This window comes from Hemicordylus capensis, chromosome 3, assembly GCF_027244095.1.
Source record: "Hemicordylus capensis ecotype Gifberg chromosome 3, rHemCap1.1.pri, whole genome shotgun sequence".
NCBI lineage: Eukaryota > Metazoa > Chordata > Lepidosauria > Squamata > Cordylidae > Hemicordylus > Hemicordylus capensis.
This window is the reverse complement of record NC_069659.1, coordinates 193598806-193616671: the sequence shown is the minus strand read 5'-3', so window position 1 is coordinate 193616671 and position 17866 is coordinate 193598806.

The following is a 17866-nucleotide window of genomic DNA, read 5'->3' as shown; positions in this document are numbered from 1 at the left end:
TTTACTGGGGACAGTCTCTTGCCAGTCAAACCAGAAGGACAATTTAAATCCTAGGAGCTTGGGGGAAGGATCAATATATCCCCAACAGCCAGGAGCACAATTTGATCACCATGGGGTGAGTGGATCGACAACCCTAGACCCCCAAAAGTGGAGGGAAATGTACCCTTGTTTTCCTCATTGCCATCAACACATTCAATTAAGGCAGAAGCAAAAGTGAAACTAAGGCAGCCCTCTATTGATTTTGCTGAGTCACAGGCTGCTTTGTCTGATGTAATCTCACCCATTCCTGAAGTAATTACAACAGCCCTTGGAGATTTAGCAACCTTGGGGGAGCAAGGATTAACAGAGCAAAGATTAACAGAATTAACAGTAGAAGAGAGTAAAAAAGAAATGTTTATGATGAGTTCAATGCCTTTGCTGGAGGACCAAAGTATGGAGCTTTTTGAAACAGAGTGCAGAGATAGATCCCCCTTAAAAAGCCCAGGGTGGTCATCTCGTTTTCATGTAGAAGACTTTGAAGACCAAAGAGATACCAGACGCTCTGTATTAGAGAAATCACCATTTCTTCACTCTATGGGAGTAGAACAAGTACTTTCCCCCACTCCCCTCAAAGCCAATATAATAACTCCTGCAACGTCTACAGCTACGCCAGAAGAGGGCGATATTGCCCACAGTTACTCAGTTAATGTAGCAGAAAGTGCCTTGGACTCAGATACTGAGTCTTCAAGCTCGGGGGCGGGGACTGAAGACAAATTTTCTGAAGATGACGCAAGTGACCCTCAATCATCAATACAGCCTTATCAAACAGATGGGGGTGATAAGTTGAATCCTGAGATAAATGACAAAATTTTAGAATCAGATGCTATCGAAGAGCTAGAACAAGGGGGCTGTTACATGCCCAACCAATGGCAAGAACTTCTGAAAAAGGACATTAAGGAGGTCTCCACCTTCCTACTAAGAACTGATATAAAAGCATTGGACATGTTTGAATTTTGGGCCTTCTTCATAGCCCATATGGCAGTACCAAGATCCAAAGTTTCCTCAGCAACATGGGAGAAAAGGGGTGTGTTTGCACAATAGGAATACCTAGATAAAGACCACAATATTATTTTTCAGTTTCTGCTTGGAAAGGATGCCATGTCCATTTCCAGTTCAAAGGTCTCAACTGCAGTGTCAACCAGCCTGATGATCCTAGAAAGGATAATTACTGTCAAGCACAAGGGGCAGCGCAGAAAGCTCCTGAAACCATTAAGATTTCCCCTTTGGCTAAATGAGTCTGTATTACTTAAAAACATACAAGAACTCATCCGGTCATGGCAAACAAAAATAAATGGAAAAGATGCAACATCACAACTGTCCCCATTATCAGAGGGAACTGAGAGTTTCCTCTGATAATGGGAGGAGAGCCCACCCATCCCCATAGATCAGTGGATAGACTGGCTTTTCTCACTAACTACTATTCTGAAACGGAGAAGGAAGACGAAGAAGGAGAAGCGGCAACTAGCACAAGCAACCTGGGAATTAGTGCCACCACGGAACAAGAAAGAGAGTGGTGAGCATAGTGATAAATCAAAAGGGGTAGCAGCAAAAAAACCTCGTCTAGAAGAAGCCTTAGTGATGGAGGGGACATCAAGCCCATCAAGTCGCTTACTCCCAAGTACTGAAAGTCAAGCAACACCTTCTCAGGAAGCAACCTCAAAGGGAGAAGACCAAGGTGAACCTGAGTGGCATGACACCCTAGTGGGATCAAGAATAGGAAGACTGACACCTGAACCAAGAGAACCTGAGACTCGGGAACAGAGGGCGGTAAAACCCAAAACCTAAGTTACTACAGAAAAAAACACATGGAGCACACAGGGAAACCCAGGTGTGAACTTGTAGACTCCAAAAGCCATTCCTGAAACTTTACAATCCAAGAGGGGGACTGCAACAGGAAAGTCAACCCCACAAACTAGCATGCAAGAGCCACCAGATACATCAAAAGTGGCCTCGGGAAGAACTCGATCCTTTGCTTCTGTGATCAACTCCAATTGATCGCAAAAAGAACGATATACCAAGGCAGAGGAAAACCACAACCGGAGTAGCCACGGACAGACGGGCTGACTTCTTAGCTTAGTTCGAAATTGAGGATGAGATACTAGCAGCCATCCCCAGTTCTCTATCCGAAGATGACGACCTGAAGAAACGGTTTGTAAACCGGTTCCGCTATTTAGGAACTGATGAACAGAAGGCGACCAGAGACGATGTCATCAAAAGGTTAGTACTGGAAGCAATGGTTTTCCCGACATCACAGTTACGGGCTGTCATCCAACTGGTGGGGTCTAACGAAATAGATGTTTGCTTGAAAAACCAGGCGGCGTATCACAGTTTCTTGTCCAGCTGCAAGAAGATAGACAACCTCTATCCTGATCTTCTTGCTGGTTTTCAATTAATACTTCTATTTAAAGCCAATACTAGTGTCCTTACGATAACCCTTCGGACCACAACAGTGCTGGCAGAAGATGTGGCTATGTGGTTGGAGAGGCATGCTAATGTCCTAATGCATGTCTTAATGCATGAAAGGAAGGACAGTTATGGAATTTGGACTGGCGAATATCGGTGCATAGTAGCACTACGTACAGACCCCGTAATGGGGACAATACAGCACCTTCCAAAATATTTCTTCATGGGCTACGACAGAGCAAGCCTCCGTTACAGTGGACAACTGCCAGCATGCTACCACTGCGGGGCCTATGATCAACCTCCTTAAATGCTATCTCACGGGCCAAAGGGAAGGACGCTGTGTGCCATACTAGACGGAAGATCTGGCTTTCAACTCTCCGAAGGAGATCGAGCGGGGGTGGTGGTGGTGGATAGACTACCGCCAGGTTATGCACTGGGGGTATCAGGTAAGTCCGGATGTAAACCGCTTTCTGGTACATGGCAAGGCTCCATTTTTTCCACATGGAAAACATGTGGGGAGCAGGGAAGGCAGGACAGGGGTGACTCTCCCCTGGTGCTTTGACACTTTGAGCTGACAACCAAGACAGTGTTTGGACTCAAACCAGAACCAGCGTGGCCAGTAACTGATCTTGCAATCTCACAATCAGCCACAGAATTCTGCCGTCATGGTTCCCCTTGGAGACCTGCGAGGATTCTGCAGGAGGCTCACCTGGCAGCATTCTAGATAAGCTGCAGCATCTTTGATAAGTTGGCTGTCTTTGGCTGTCAGTTTATCATCAGCTTATCATCTTAGCTGTCAGGATGGGTGGCTGCTGGTCATGGGTGAACTGTAGGTAAGTCTCCGGCATGATGGGGAAGCAAAATCTAATGGCTGCCTGGACTTGGTTTTTAAAGATGCCCTTCCATTGTTTTACATGCCATTGCGCTCCCTATGTGAACTTCAGTGGTCACAAGTTCACCACCAGTATTCACACCACACAGCTTCTCCTTGAAATGCAGGTGGCCCTTGAAGGTCACTTGCTGGGCTGATTTCCACTGTATTTCTTAAGCTTACAGGTCCTAGACCTGTGAAACTGTAGCACCTAGGAGCTACTGGCTGGCCCCTGTGGGCCCACTTGGGGTTTTTTTTTGGGGGGGGATCCTGCCCACCAGTTGAAGCTGACTTCAAAAGCTGCCCCCCCAAACCCCCATGTTATTTCCAAGAACATGCCTAACCTTTTCTTCTTTCATGTTCCCATAGGTCTCACCCAGAGGCAGAACCAAAGTGAGTTGCTTTTTCCCCTCTTGACTCCTCTTAATGCTTTTGGCTCTGGTGTGGCCATCTGAAGGGATGGGTGTGGAGGGGGTTGTTCAGACATAGCCCAAACCCAGGTAAAAGTGTGCCATCGAGTCGGTGTCAACTCCTGGTGACCACAGAGTCCTGTGGTTGCCTTTGGTAGAATACAGGAGAGGTTTACCATTGCCATCTCCCATGCAGTGTGAGATGATGCCTTTCAGCATCTTCCTATATCGCTGCTGCCTGATATAGGAGTTTCCCATATTCTGGGAAACACACCAGCAGGGATTTGAGTTGTTACAAATTTAAACCCTCTTATTCAAATTTTAAAAACCAAAACAGTATGTATGTTCTTTTAGCTGAAGTGTCCCCCTTTGGGGGGGGGGCTTTCTAAAAAGTTGAAAATCTTCTCTGGAGAGGGGTGGGAAAGCTGGCCTCATATCTATAAACTACGAGAGTGGGTCTGCCCGCTGCCCTGTCAACCAGTCAATCCCCAAGTGAAAACAGTCTGAGCAAAATGTAGTGAGTGACTTTCAATAACAATTACTTTCACTGTTCCCAACCATGGACTCATCCAAAATTAGCAGGGCTTTCTAGAAGGATTATGGGTGAGGGCATGCTTGGGATGGCATGCACAGCACCCCCTCGGATTACTGGGGGGACCCCTCAATTTCCTGTGATTCGCTACTAAGAATGTTTCTCCTTATCTCTGCAGGGATGAAGATGAAGAGGGGGCACAGACTGGTAAGTGGATGACGAGAGTGCATGATTCTTCTCAGGGCTCCTCAACCCCCCAGGGAGTGTCTCCTTGGAGACCTGTTTCACTTTGACAATGGAGAGAGATAGGCAGACGTCCATCTGATGGATGAATGGCAGGAGGGCAGGTTCATCCACCTCTATCCTTTGCTGCTGGCACTTGTTGCAGCCAAAAGTGTTGGAGGAGACCAGGGGGCCTGGGCAAGTCACATCTGGATACCCTCCCTTCTAGGAGAAGATGGGGAAAGGGCTGTGGCAGCAAGCAGGCAGGTTTGGTAATTCTCCCTTGGAGGTGGTGCACTTCTGGAAAAGCCCTGCAAGAACCTTTTGCCCACACCCAGCCCCAAGACATCCTCTGGGCCTTGTTCCCCCTGCCTTGGAAAAGAGGAAGCTAAAGAATGCTGGTGTCTTGTTTCCAAAGCATCTCTTTTTTTGACAATTACATGGGTCAAGATGGAAATGGAGGATCACCTGCAAATAAGGGCAACATTTCCTGGCCAATGAGCTCTGAGATCAGTCCAAAGAGACTCTTTCTTTCTCTGATTCCAGTTTTCTGCCCCTCGGAGCTGGGCCTGCATTCCTCAGATCATAGCTGTGCTTCCTGCTTATGGTGTCCAGGCAGATTTTCAAGCCCCACCCCTACCCCCGCACATAGGTCAAAAGGCTGTAACTGGGGGTTGTTGCTTCAGCCACAGAGCAAATGCATTGTTTAGTCCATGTGAACCATCAGCTCCCACTCTGCTCAAAGGCGAAGCCTCTTTCCTCACAGGTATGGGAGGGCCCATAGTCCAGTAGTGGAACAAGTGCTTTGCATGCACAAGGTCTTGGGTTGAGTCTTCTTCATCTTCTGTTAAAGGATTTTAGCTAGCTAGGAAAAGGCTTCTGCCCAAGAGCGGCTGTCAGCCAGAGTAGGGCAAAGTGAGCCAGGGGTATGACTTGGGAGAAGGCAGCTGCATTGGTATGTTCAGCAGATAGAGCCTGGCCATTGCACTCCCTTCTGAAGCGTAGTTGGTGAGGGCTGTCTTGCCAGTGCTATGCAATGTATTCCTCTTCATCCCTTGCTTGTTTCCTTGGGTGGACCGCCTCACCCACAATCCCAGGCTGCATCCCAGCTGGTTAACCTAGGCAGAAAGGGGAGGCAATTTCTATCAGGGCTATGGGCCATCCTCATTTCCAGATTCCTGCTTTATTTCCTCTCTTTCAGGTCATCCCAGAAATCCGACCCATGTTGCTCCATGTCCTGGGGGACCCATGTTGCACCATGTTCTGGGGGACCCTCTGGGGGAAGAGCCCAATGAAGCAACCTTGGTGCCAGGACCCCTTCCAGGACTTCATGTCCCCACTGACATTATGGGGAAAGAGCTCAATGAGGAAACTTCAATGCTAGGATCACTTCCAGAACCTCGCGTCCCCACAGATATTCTGGAGGAAGAGCTCAATGAGGAAACGTCGGTGCCAGGATCCCTTCCAGAACCTCACGTCCCCACTGATATTCTGGAGCAAGAGCTCAATGAGGAAATGTTGGTGCCAAGATCCCTTCCAGGACCTTGCATCACCAATGACATTCTGGGGAAAGAGCTCAATTAAGCAACCTCAGTGCCAGGATCCCTTTCAGGATCTCGCATTTCCACTGATATTCTGGAGGAAATGCTCAATGAGGAAACCTCAATGCCAGGATCTCTTCCAGGACCTCACGTCCACACTGATATTCTGGAGGGAGAACTCAATGAGGCAACTTCAGTGCCAGGATCCCTTCCAGGACCTCACATCACCAGTGACATTCTGGGGGAAGAGGTCAATGAGGAAACCTCAGTGCCAGGTCCTTCCATCCCCACTGGCACTCCAAAGGAAGCAGCTTTTGTGTCAGAGCCCTTACCAGAGCCTTCCATTGCTGACAATTATCTTGAGCAAGAAATAGAAATCCTCAAAGGATTACAGAATGACTATGTCCAGCGGCGTAGGTATTGTGGCAACTCAGAACCCTTTTGCATAGACACCCAGCACAAAGTTCAGCTGGAGTTTTGATACTCAGCCCAGATGATGGACCAAGCACTAGCACTGCCCTTTTTTGCAAGACACCAGCACTCAGCCTGGTTAGAGCATACAACATTTGTTCCTTTTTGCTCTCTTTGTTGCAGAAATGACCGTAAGTTTCACAGAGGCAGCACCCCTTTTCCATCCTCATTGTTGTTTTACAATCTAAAACACTTATAGTCTAAAAACAGAGATGGGCAAGCAATAGAGGAAGGAGAGGGAAGTTGAGGTGGGACAAGTGGGGGAACGATGTGTATGTATTTCAGCTGCACCTCCTTAGGACCAGGGAGACCCGGGTTTGAATTCTCATCCAGCCATGAACCTCGCTGGGTGACTTTGGGCTAGTCACTTGTCCCGCAGTCTAACTTAACTTTTAGGGTTGTTAGGAGGGAAAAAATAACCATGTATACCTCCCTGAGCTGCTTGAGGAAGAGCAGAATGTGAATACTAAATTCATGAATGCTAATAATATGAATGCTAATATCAGCCCTTTTGAGTTCAAGCTAGGCTGAAACAAGAAACCAAGGAGGATGACATACAATTGTGCTTATCACAATCCTCCTTATAGCATCATCAATGTACATGGGCAAAAGTTCCTGGCCACCAGGAGCATACAGTCTAAAGTTTGGCTTTGGAGAGAGAAGTGAGGAAGAGATAGAAAGCATAAGGGGCATTCAGTTCAAGCTGATGGAGCTGGCTCTGCTGAGGCATTAAGCCAAAAGCTGCACAGAGGAGGTGGGTTGCATTGGAAGGATAGGAGAGAGACGTGAGCCCACATGAGTGGCGGTTCTAGACCCAAGGGCCAGCGAGGGAGAAGAAAAAGAGTAGTTTTAGAGAGCAGGAGACCTCCAGGTGGCTGAAGATAGAAGCTGGAGGAGCAAAAACCAACCTGACTGGGTGCAAGTTGGGGAGGGGGGAGGATCAGTGCAGAGGGACAAGGTGGGGCATAGCCATGGTGGGTTTTCAAGGTAGAGATGAGAAGTCTGTGCTGGGCATGGAAAGGGACTAGAAGTCAATGCAGGGACTGGTATTGTGGAGGACAGGCCCCTTGACCCTGTTTGTTTTCTTTCCTTCAAGGCCAAAGAGACCTCCGCAGCTGCCAGGAATGTTTGCAAAACCTCAAGGCACTGAGGGGACAGCTCCGGAGACTGCGGAGCAGACTGGCAAGGGTGGAAGCCACTATGGGGATCCTGGTTCCTCCAAGGGAGCTGGATGTTGATGAGCAAAAAGAGAAAGACAAAAACAGACTGTGCTTCATACATAGGTAGCAATAAAATGCTGCATATTTATTTTAAAAATATTAAACATTTGTTTTAATAGGATAGGATGTAGAGATAAAACAGCAATAGAACATGCATATTTACTGCTTAAAAATTAAAAAGTTGATTTTAAAGAAAATAAAGTTGTCTTACTTTGAATATTCTTTGGGCAGAGTTGGGTAAAAATGTCTTTGGGTCAAACCCAGCCACAGAAAAGGCTCTATGGCCAGTCCACTTGGGGCCAAGAGATGTTCTGAGAGGTTCAAGAGGTAGCTCAAGATAGACTGCTCCTTGCCAGGAGGCTTATACAGAGCTTGTCTGCCCCAATATGTATGGCTAGGAGGCCTGATTTTGGCCCTGAAGAGGGATCTGCCTCTTGCGGAAGAGGATGGAGTGGTGATGCAGAAGGGGAAGCTTGATTTAGGGCAGGGCTGCACAACACCAGCCATCCAGCTGCTGTTTGACTACAGTTCCCATCAACCCTGACTATTGGCTAGTGCGACTGGGGACTATGGGAGCTGTAACCCAACAACAGCTGGAAGGCCCAAGTGGTGCAGCCCTGGGTTAGGTGAACCACTCAGGGCTGCTGGGTGGCAGGAATAATGGAAACGAGGCCAAGTGTTCCAAATGGGAAGGAGGCCAAATGTTATTCTCCAGCCCCCTTATTTTCCACCAAGAGCCAAAGCAGCAGCTAGAGGCTTGGATCCAGGCAAAGAGTCAAACTGAGTGACTTATTTGGCCCTGGGGGAGCAGCTAGGAGGTGCCCCCCCCATTTCCTTTGCAGGAAGAAAAGCCATGGGGGTGGCTCTCTGTAGAGCATGACACTCCCAGTAGAGAACAAAAAAGGCAACTTTGATATCTGCCTCCTCCCAGGGCCTTCCGGCCCTGCTGATCTTCCAAGGAAAGAACCAAAAGAAGCAACCTCCATATCAGAACCCCTTCAAGGATGTTCCATCCCTGCTGATCTTCCAAGGAAAGAACCCAAAAGAAGCAACCTCTGTATTAGGCCCTCTCCCAGGGCCTTCCATCTCTGCTGAGACTCAGAGAAAAGGACCTAAAGAGGCAAACTCTGCATCGGGGTCCCCATCCAGGACATCCCATCCCTGCTATGAGCAATCTCCCAAGTATGGGCAATCCACACTTGGGGGAAATAACTCAAAGAGACAGGAGACGACCTCTGTATCATGGAAGCTCTGCACCAGATCTCCACCCAGGGCAATCCATCCCTGTTGATACTTCAGGGAAAGACAATGAAGAGGCACTCTACATAGCAGGCCCCCTCCCAAATGCAGGATCAGCAATGAGAATATACTTTTAGCCTCCAGGCCATTTTTCTTCAAGAGGAGAGAGAAGGAAAGCCTGAATTGGAACACTTGTCACTGCAGATGCTAGATTTGATATGACTATGAAATAAGACAGCAATGCAGGAAACGCTGCATTTGAGCCTATCTTAGCTACACAGCTCAGTGACCAAATGCCTGTCCTTGACCATCTCTAAGAGCCCTTAAAGATGGTCAAGGACAAAGACATGTTTGCTCTTGATGCTCATTGTGCATGCACTGGGAAGAGTCATTAGAATCAACAGAAGGTACCTTGTGAATGGGATACATTGGGCTTAGTACCTAGAAAAACACTTTAGCATAAGAGTGCTGTGTCCATGAATGCAGTAATCATGGGCGGAACTGGGGTGGGGCAGCCAGGGCAGGTGCCCTAGGCACCACTGAGGGGAGGGCGCCACACCAGTTCCTGCCACCCCCACCCCATTGCCCACCTGCCCAACCCCAGGGCCCCTCAGCCACTTGCCATCCTGCTTGCCTTCTGCGAGGCCTAGGATCCTCCATGGGCTGGGCCTGCAAACTGCAGAGCAGCTCTTCTCTCTCCGCCTCTCAGCTGATTGGTGGGTGGGCGGGGCCTATAGAGAGGCCTCCGTGTAGGCCTCCCTGAAGCCTGAACTCGGCAGGCCCCAAGGAAGCCAGGAAGAAGAAGGCAGGCAGAGTTCTCTGCAGCAGCAGATCCACTGCCCAGAACATCCAGCACAGCTTTTGCCAGGTACTGTGAATTCCTTTTTGTGGTTTACTCCCCCCCCATATATAGGGATCTGCTTGCCACAGGGCTTTGATATGGGTGGTGGTGGGGGGGGAGACTGAGAAGTCTGAATATTTAATTTAAAACAGAGTGGAAACTTTGCTGGCTTTAAAAACAAAAACTATCTAAAAAGCCCTATAAGTGGCTTGTTTCATGGAAGAAAATTACAAAAACTTCTGGAACAATATTATATTCATTCATTCATTCATTCATTCATTCACTCACTCATAAATGCACCTATGTTCAAGTTGTTTTGCAACCCAGAAGGTCTGAGTGAGAACTGTGAAGCATGTGTGTGCTTTTGTTTTATTCCAGAGATGTGTGTTAAAGGGCTTTAAAAGCCTCGTGTGAAAAACCTCCTGGAATCAAACTTGACTGAATTTGTTCAGAATTCTGAGAAAACAAACATAGGCTCACCCTGCATGGTTGAAAGTCTCCTTTGCTAATCTGCAGCGAGGGGGCCATTTTAATAATTAGTGTTTCTAGTGTGTTCTAGGCATTAAAAGTAGCACAAACATATAGTACTCAATGTATATCACTATATATTGTGAAGTGTGCGTGTGTGTATTCAGCGAAATGTATTTCCAGGCAGCATACTTATTTTGAAATATCAGACTTAAATCCTTGGGGGCCTGGGGTGTGTGGCGGCCCTGGACTTTGAGGGGCTGGGGGCCCAGTTTAAAATCTCATCTCTGGGCCCATTCCAACCTTGCTATGCCCTTTGCGGAATAGATACATATGTATTGATCACTACACATGGGTTTCTACACAACACCTGCACAGAAGAAACTTCCATGTAGAAAAATGTGTCTCTTGTAAATTGACCCTGAATTTTCCATCCATGACTGGGATATTTGAGAGTTCGAGTCAATAATAAAAGAACAGCACTCTGCTTGTGACATGAAGGGGCAAATTACAATGATTTCTTAGTCTGGCAGGGGCTGGTTTTGGCCCTGGCAGAACTTGGCTGTCTGCTCCTGTTGCAAATGCCTCTGTCTAGTGTGGCAAACTAATGTATCCTCCTCCCTCCTGGTGTCAAAGTAAGCACTGGTGTGCTGAATGCACATATACCCCATCATGAGCCAACAGTCATCATAAGACAAAGGCTGGCAGGAATCATTCACTGGTTTATAGACTCCCCCCGCCACCCTCTTTCCCCCCTATTTTGCTAGTGGCTATTTGGACAGGTGATCCTCTAGGATGAAGTAGGGATGGGCCTGGACCGGTCCGGAGGCCATTGAAAAGGCCTCCAGACCGGTCCGGACCTGGGTGGTTTGGATTGGGGGTGGGGGGTCGCTTTAAGAGCAGCGGGAGGGTTTACTTACCCCTCCCGCCGCTTTCCCGATCTGGTGCCATAATCTGTAGAGTAACTGGGGCGGCAGGATACCTCCCTACCGCACCTTCCCCGCTGCTGCTCTGCAAAACTCCCAGTAATGCTTTGCGCGCACACACATCATGCGCGTGCTTCACGTCACTGACGTGCGCGCGCGCAAAGCATTACTGGGAGTTTTTGCAGAGCAGCAGCGAGGAAGTGGCGGCAGGGAGGTATCCTGCCGCCCCAATTACTCTACAGATTATGGCACCAGATCGGGAAAGCGGCGGGAGGGGTAAGTAAACCCTCCCGCCGCCCTTAAAGCGACCCCCCACCCCAGTGCCGGACCGCAGTGTGGCGGTTCCATGCACACCCCTAGGACAAAGTCATGTTTTTTAAAAAGCATGAGATGAGACAGAGAAAATGACACTTGGAATCCTCACATAACTCCTGACTGTTGTTCTAAGTCTTTTACAGAGATGGCTCATGTTTTCTGGTTTTGATCAACAACTATGTCTAGATGGTACAGTGTTCCTTTTAACAGTGATTTCCAGATATTGTTGACTACAAGTCCCATCATTCCTGTTTGGACAGGGGTGCAATTTCACTGCTTGCCCTAGGCAATATTTTCCCTAGATACGCCTCTGGAGGTGAGGGAAAGCTGTCAGTAACCCGCCCCATCCTCTCACTCTCTCCTGAAGGAAGTGGTGTTAAATCCCATGGTGGCGTCAGAATATTAGGGTAAGAGCCGTGGATTTTACACCACTTCCTCCTGCAGTCTGTAAAGTACCCAGGTGGGAACTCATATGGTTGAAAGCCTTTTTACACACACACACACACACACACACACACACACACACACACACACACACAAGCTACCACCCTAATTTCAAATAAATTGGGCAAAGGGGTGATTTTTAAAATATTTTTGAAGTTGGCATGTCTTTAAGCTTTCCCCCATAGGGAATAATGGGGATTTCAGCAGCCCCATAACTCAACTTGGGGGGCACCAGGGTGGCTCAGAGTGAGTGGTGATGTAGTGCACATAAGATGCCAACCACCCCCAAACCCACAAGCCCAAGGGGCACTGGGTTTTGTTGTTTCTGAGGTGTTCTGAGGGTAGATTCTCTGGAAGCAAATGAGAGTGGATTCGCTCTCCTCGAGCAGCATGCACACGATCCCGGCAGCCAAGATAAGGGAGTGCTTACTCCTTTAACCTCGGCTAAGAGCTGGGCTTGGGAGAGGAGTTAAGCTGGGCAGGGGTGCCAGGATCCGCACTCCACACGAGCAGCATAGCCCAGTCTAGGCTGCCTCAGGGCTAGGCTGGTCATGAGAACAGCCTCACAGTGTGACATCCACTACTTTTGCACTAGTAGGCAAGCCACCTTGTGGTCTACCCACCCATCCCCAATGCACCCTTCTATGCCCCTAATGACTGAATCACCCACTACTAGGAGGCCCCACCCCCATGGAGTATCATCTGTGTGAGAAGATATGGGTCCATCATGCAAGAAATGGGTCCATTCTAAGGGAGTATTTATCTCTTCCTTGGAATGATGTTCTCCTTCCTTGAAGCCCTCATTCACATTCAGAAGCCAAATTTCTAGATACACTAAATGACTGTGGCTTAAAACAGTGGGTCATGAATCAACCAACGAGACAGCAACCCTGGACTTTGTCCTGAGTGGAGCTCAGGATCTGGTGTGAAATGTACTGCCATGGAACTGATGGGGAACGGCAACCATAGTGCAATCTAGTGGAGAATTGCCAAGCAAGTCACACACAAACACTTTTAACTTTAAATGAGAAAACCTTTTAAAAATAAGGGGATTAGCAATAGCACTTACATTTATATACCGCTCTATAGCTGGAGCTCTCTAAGTGGTTTACAATGATTTTAGCATATTGCCCCCAACATTCTGGGTACTCATTTTACCGACCTCGGAAGGATGGAAGGCTGAGTCAACCTTGAGCCCCTGGTCAGGATTGAACTTGTAACCTTCTGGTTACAGGGCGGCAGTTTTACCACTGCGCCACCAGGGGCTCTTCCTTGAAAAGAAAGCTGAAAGAGAAAGTCAGCAGGGGGGAGTCAAATCATATCAGAGCTCATAGAGCTTATTCAAAACCACAATAATATAAGCTAAGTTAGAATGTATCCCCCGCCCCGCAAAAAAGAAAGAAAGAAAAGAAAAGGTACCATCAACACCAGGAGGATACCAACATGGCTGGCAAGTAGAGTCAAAGGAGCTATACTAAAAGACAAGAAAACTGCCTTCAGAAAATGGAAGTTATGCTCAAATGCAGAGAACAGGTTTTGTGCCAGAGGACTGGAAATCAGCCAGTGCAACACCAAGCAGTCTTCAAAAAGGGATTCAGGGGTGATCTGGGAAATTACAGACTAGTTAGCTTAATGTATGTTCTGGGTAAATTAATGGAAAGCATAAGATAAAATTGTTGAATATACAGAAGAACAGGCCATGTTCTTAAAATTGTTGAACATATAGAAGAACAGGCCATGTTGATTCTCAAGGAGAATCAACATGGCTTCTGCAAAGGTGCCTTACCTCATTAACCTTCTGGAGTTCTTTGAGAGTGTCACAGACTTGTCCTAGTAAACCTGGACTTTCAAAAAGCTTTCGACAAGGTCCCACATCAAAGGCTCATGAATAAACTTAGCAGTCATGAAATTAGGGGACAGGTTCATTCATGGATTGGGAATTGGTTGAAGAACTGGAAACAGAAGGTAGAAATAAATGGACAGTTTTCACAATGGAGAGATGTAAGAAATGGGATCAGTACTGTGTTTAAATTTATTAATAATTGAGCAATGGGGTAAGCAGTGAACTGGCCAGATTTGCAGATGACACTAAACTATTTAGGGTAGTGAAATCCAAAACAGGGTGTGAGGAGTTCTGAAAGGATATCTCCAAAATGAGTAAGTGGACAACAAAATGGCAAATGCAGTTCAAGATAAGTAAGTTTAAAGTGATTGGGGTAAAATATCCCAACTTCACATATGCACTGATGGGTCTGAACTGTTGGTGACTGACCATGAGATGGATCTTGGAGTTGTGATGGACAGCTGTGAAAAAGGAAAATTCCTTGCTAGAGATCATTAGAAAGGGTATTGAAAATAAAACTGCTATGTCATAATGCCTTTATGCTAATATATGGTGTAGCCACATTTGGAGTAATGTGTACTGTTCTGGTCACATTTCAAAAAGGGCATTAGAGAACTGGGGAAAATGGAGAAGAGGTCAACCAAAATGATTGGGGACTAGAGCAACTTCCTCATGTGATAAGACTATAATGTTTTGGATTTTTTAGTTTAGAAAAAAGGCAGCTAAGGGGAGATATGCGAGAGGTTTATAAAATCATGCATAGTGTGGAGGTTGCTGTTAGAAGTCTCCCTCCCTCACAACAACAGAGCTGGGGAAAATCCCATGAAATTGATTGTCAGAAAATGTAGGACCAACAAAAGGAAGTCCTTTTTCACATAGTGCATAATCTGTGGAATTCTCATCCACAGGATGTGGTGATGGGCACCAGCTTGGATAGCTTTAAAGAGGGCTTATTCATGGAGGACAGTTCTTTCAGTGGCTAGTAGACTTTATGGCTGTAGGCTACCAGTTTGAAGCCTGATCTGAGAAGAGCGGAAGCAGATTCGGGGAGGTAGGCAAGCTTTTCTATACAAAACAACAACAAACAACAACAACCTCTTTCCCTTCAAACAAACTAACAGGAGGAGGGGAGATTTTGAGGGGCTGGTTTCTCTTTAAGGTAGAAGTCCCAGTGTGTGTGTCTGTTCCTTGCCAAGGCTAGCATTTGCCAGGGCTTGCTTTGGGGGCTCTGCGTCATTTAGTTGTTGTTTCTCTCTGCCTGGAGAGGGACAGAAGGAGGGGTTAGCTAGGGCTGTAGTGAGTCACACCTGATGGGCGGGGCCCAATTGGCCTTCCAGTTGGAGGCCTAGTCTCTATATAAGAGGTAAAGGCCTAAGAACTTAGTGAACAGGGATAACAAACAGGGCATTGCATTTTTGCATGGAGTTTAGTGGGCAGGTGTGTGAAGGAGCATGAAATGAGTTCTCTTGATCCCAAGGAGCCAAGTGGGCAGAGAAGGTAAGTACTACTCCTTCCTTCATATTCTTAGGAAAGGAAATTTGAACAGTTAAATAGCTGACCAATACAGCTAAGACATAACTCTCTAATAAATGATCTCTAAATTCTCTAAACAGCCAACAAACCAGTTATGAAGACAGAAAGCCAGCAGGGGAAGGGGCACTTCCCAGTGTATTGCACAGAGTGTTGCATGTTTGACTATTTGCTCCATGGGCAGAAGTCATGGGTGTTTGCTTGGTGCAAGGAGCACCTGGCTATCAGGGAACAGGTTTGCTCCCTCGAGAGCAAGGTGGCAGATCTGGAGAAGCTCAGAGAGACAGAGAGGCATGCAGATGAGACCTTCAAAGATGTGGTAGAGGCATCCCACTCCAGGACTGATAGCTCCTCTGCTGAATGAAGGTCTTGGGGAAGGAGGACATCAGTCTGACGAAGAGGGAAATGCTCCTTTAGAAGAGACCCCTTCCATAGATGATGATCCCATATTCTCTCGTACAGGGGATACTCCTCGGGGGGGGGGGTGCCTCCTTGTAGTGGGTGATTCAATCATTAGAGGTATAGATATATTGGTCCGTGACCCGCGTGTAGACTACTCGTTGACTTGCGAAGGTTTTAGACATCATGTGGCATCTAGATACGCTGTTAGGTAGTGCTGGGCCTCCCCAGTGCAGCCAGCTGTCATGATGAACGTCGGCACCAATGATGCTGGGAAATGTAGTCGGGAGGTCTTGGAAGCCAAATTTAGCTTGACAGCATATTGAAGTCCTGGTCCTCCAAGGTAGCATTCTCTGAAATACTACCGGTTCCATGCGCAGGGTCAGCGAGACAGGCATCGCTGAGGGGTCTCAATGTGTGGATGAAATGACGGTGCCAGGAGGAGGGTTTTAGATTGGCTAGGCATTGGGATACATTTTGGGGCAAGCAAAACCTGTACAAAAGGGACAGGCTGCACTTGAACCAAGACGGAACCGGATTGCTGATGCTTAAAATCAAAGAGGTTGCAGAGCAGTTTTAAAAATGACACCTGGAGAATAGCTGACAGGAGCTGAGCAGTATCCGGTTCGGCAAATCCCATAGGCTTGTACATTTCGAATTGGGTACAAAACGTTTTGTGCCCGAAAATGGCAATTTTGGAGGTTTTGTAACCAAAACAAAATCAAGAATTAAAAAACAGAGATTTTTGTTTACAAATCGAAATGACTGTGTTTCAGACAGAATGCTTTGTTCTTTGGGAAAGCATTGCAATTGAAATTGACTTCTCTGACTCTCTCCACTCCAGCTGAGGCACTGAGTATTTCGCAGAAGATAAGATATGCAAAAAGCTCATGAATGGTTTAGTTAAGTATGTGTTGTATTCAGTGTGACTGAAATGCAAAATGACCTTGCAAAGGGATTTGGAAGACAGCATTTTGAGACAGAAATACCCAAATATCTTTGGGAGCTCAATGCAATTCCAAAGCTCTTGCTAAAAGCCATGGTATAAATTGTGTGGAGAAGCTTTTCGAGAAGCTGGTTAGGAAAGTTCTGAAATTTACACAAGTTTTTCTTTCCAAAGGTTTAGAAAGAATCTCTTGACTTGTTCAGGGGTCTTTTGAAGACCTATTTTGTTTTTCTTCTGATTTTTATGAGTTATAGTGGTGTCTAAGTTTTGTTGCCCAAGTTGAGAAGTCTAATGTAATTTAGGCCACAATGTAATTTGGTGGGACATGATGTCTAAGCCAGTGGTTCACAATTTTTGCCATTGCAGGGACAGGTCATCCACATGGGACTACAGGAGACAAAAGGAGGGGGCTGGGGAATATCCCTGTCAATTTATTGACATCCCCAGGAATCTGAGTTGCTTCTCTCTTTCTTGTACCCATGATCCATGGTTTTTCACTTTCTGAAATGCAGTGAGGATAAATCTCAACAATTCTGAACAGTAGGCTGATTTGTTTGGGCTATGGCTCACTCCACTTCAGTTAAATGAACTTTTGAAGTTGTTCCATAGTATCAAGGCAGTTCATTGGTCTATCTCGCTATCTCAAATGACCTGTGGTCACTGTTCCATGGGGAGGGAGTGTTTTTATTGAAAGATTGCTTGAATCCACAAATGGGTTGTGCTGCTGTGCTAGTGCCACAGGGACAGGCTCCCACCAGTTGCAAAATTCTCAAATAACAATGCCAAAAAATTAAGTGTCGTTGTTGTTCATCATTCTCTTCACTCTTTCAACTTGTTTATGTGGGGCTTCCACAGCAAAACAATGGGTTGTGTGGCAGTGCCCCAAGGGTGGTGAACCCAGATTCCAAATAGGGCAAAGGGCTGATTTCTTAGGAATTTTTGAGGTTTACGTGTCTTTAAGATTTTTTCCCCCATAGGGAATAATGGACGTTTCAGCAGCCTCATAACTCCACCTGGGGGGCACTGGGATGGCCCGAAGTGAGTGGTGATGTAGTGCACAGAGGGTGCCAACCACCCCCCTAGATTGCTAACCCATTGGGGTACTGGGATTTGTTGTTCCTGAGGTGTTGAGTTTAGATTCTCTGGTAGCAAATGAGATTTTTTAAATGTAAAACCATGAATCCACTCTCATATGCTACTAGAGAA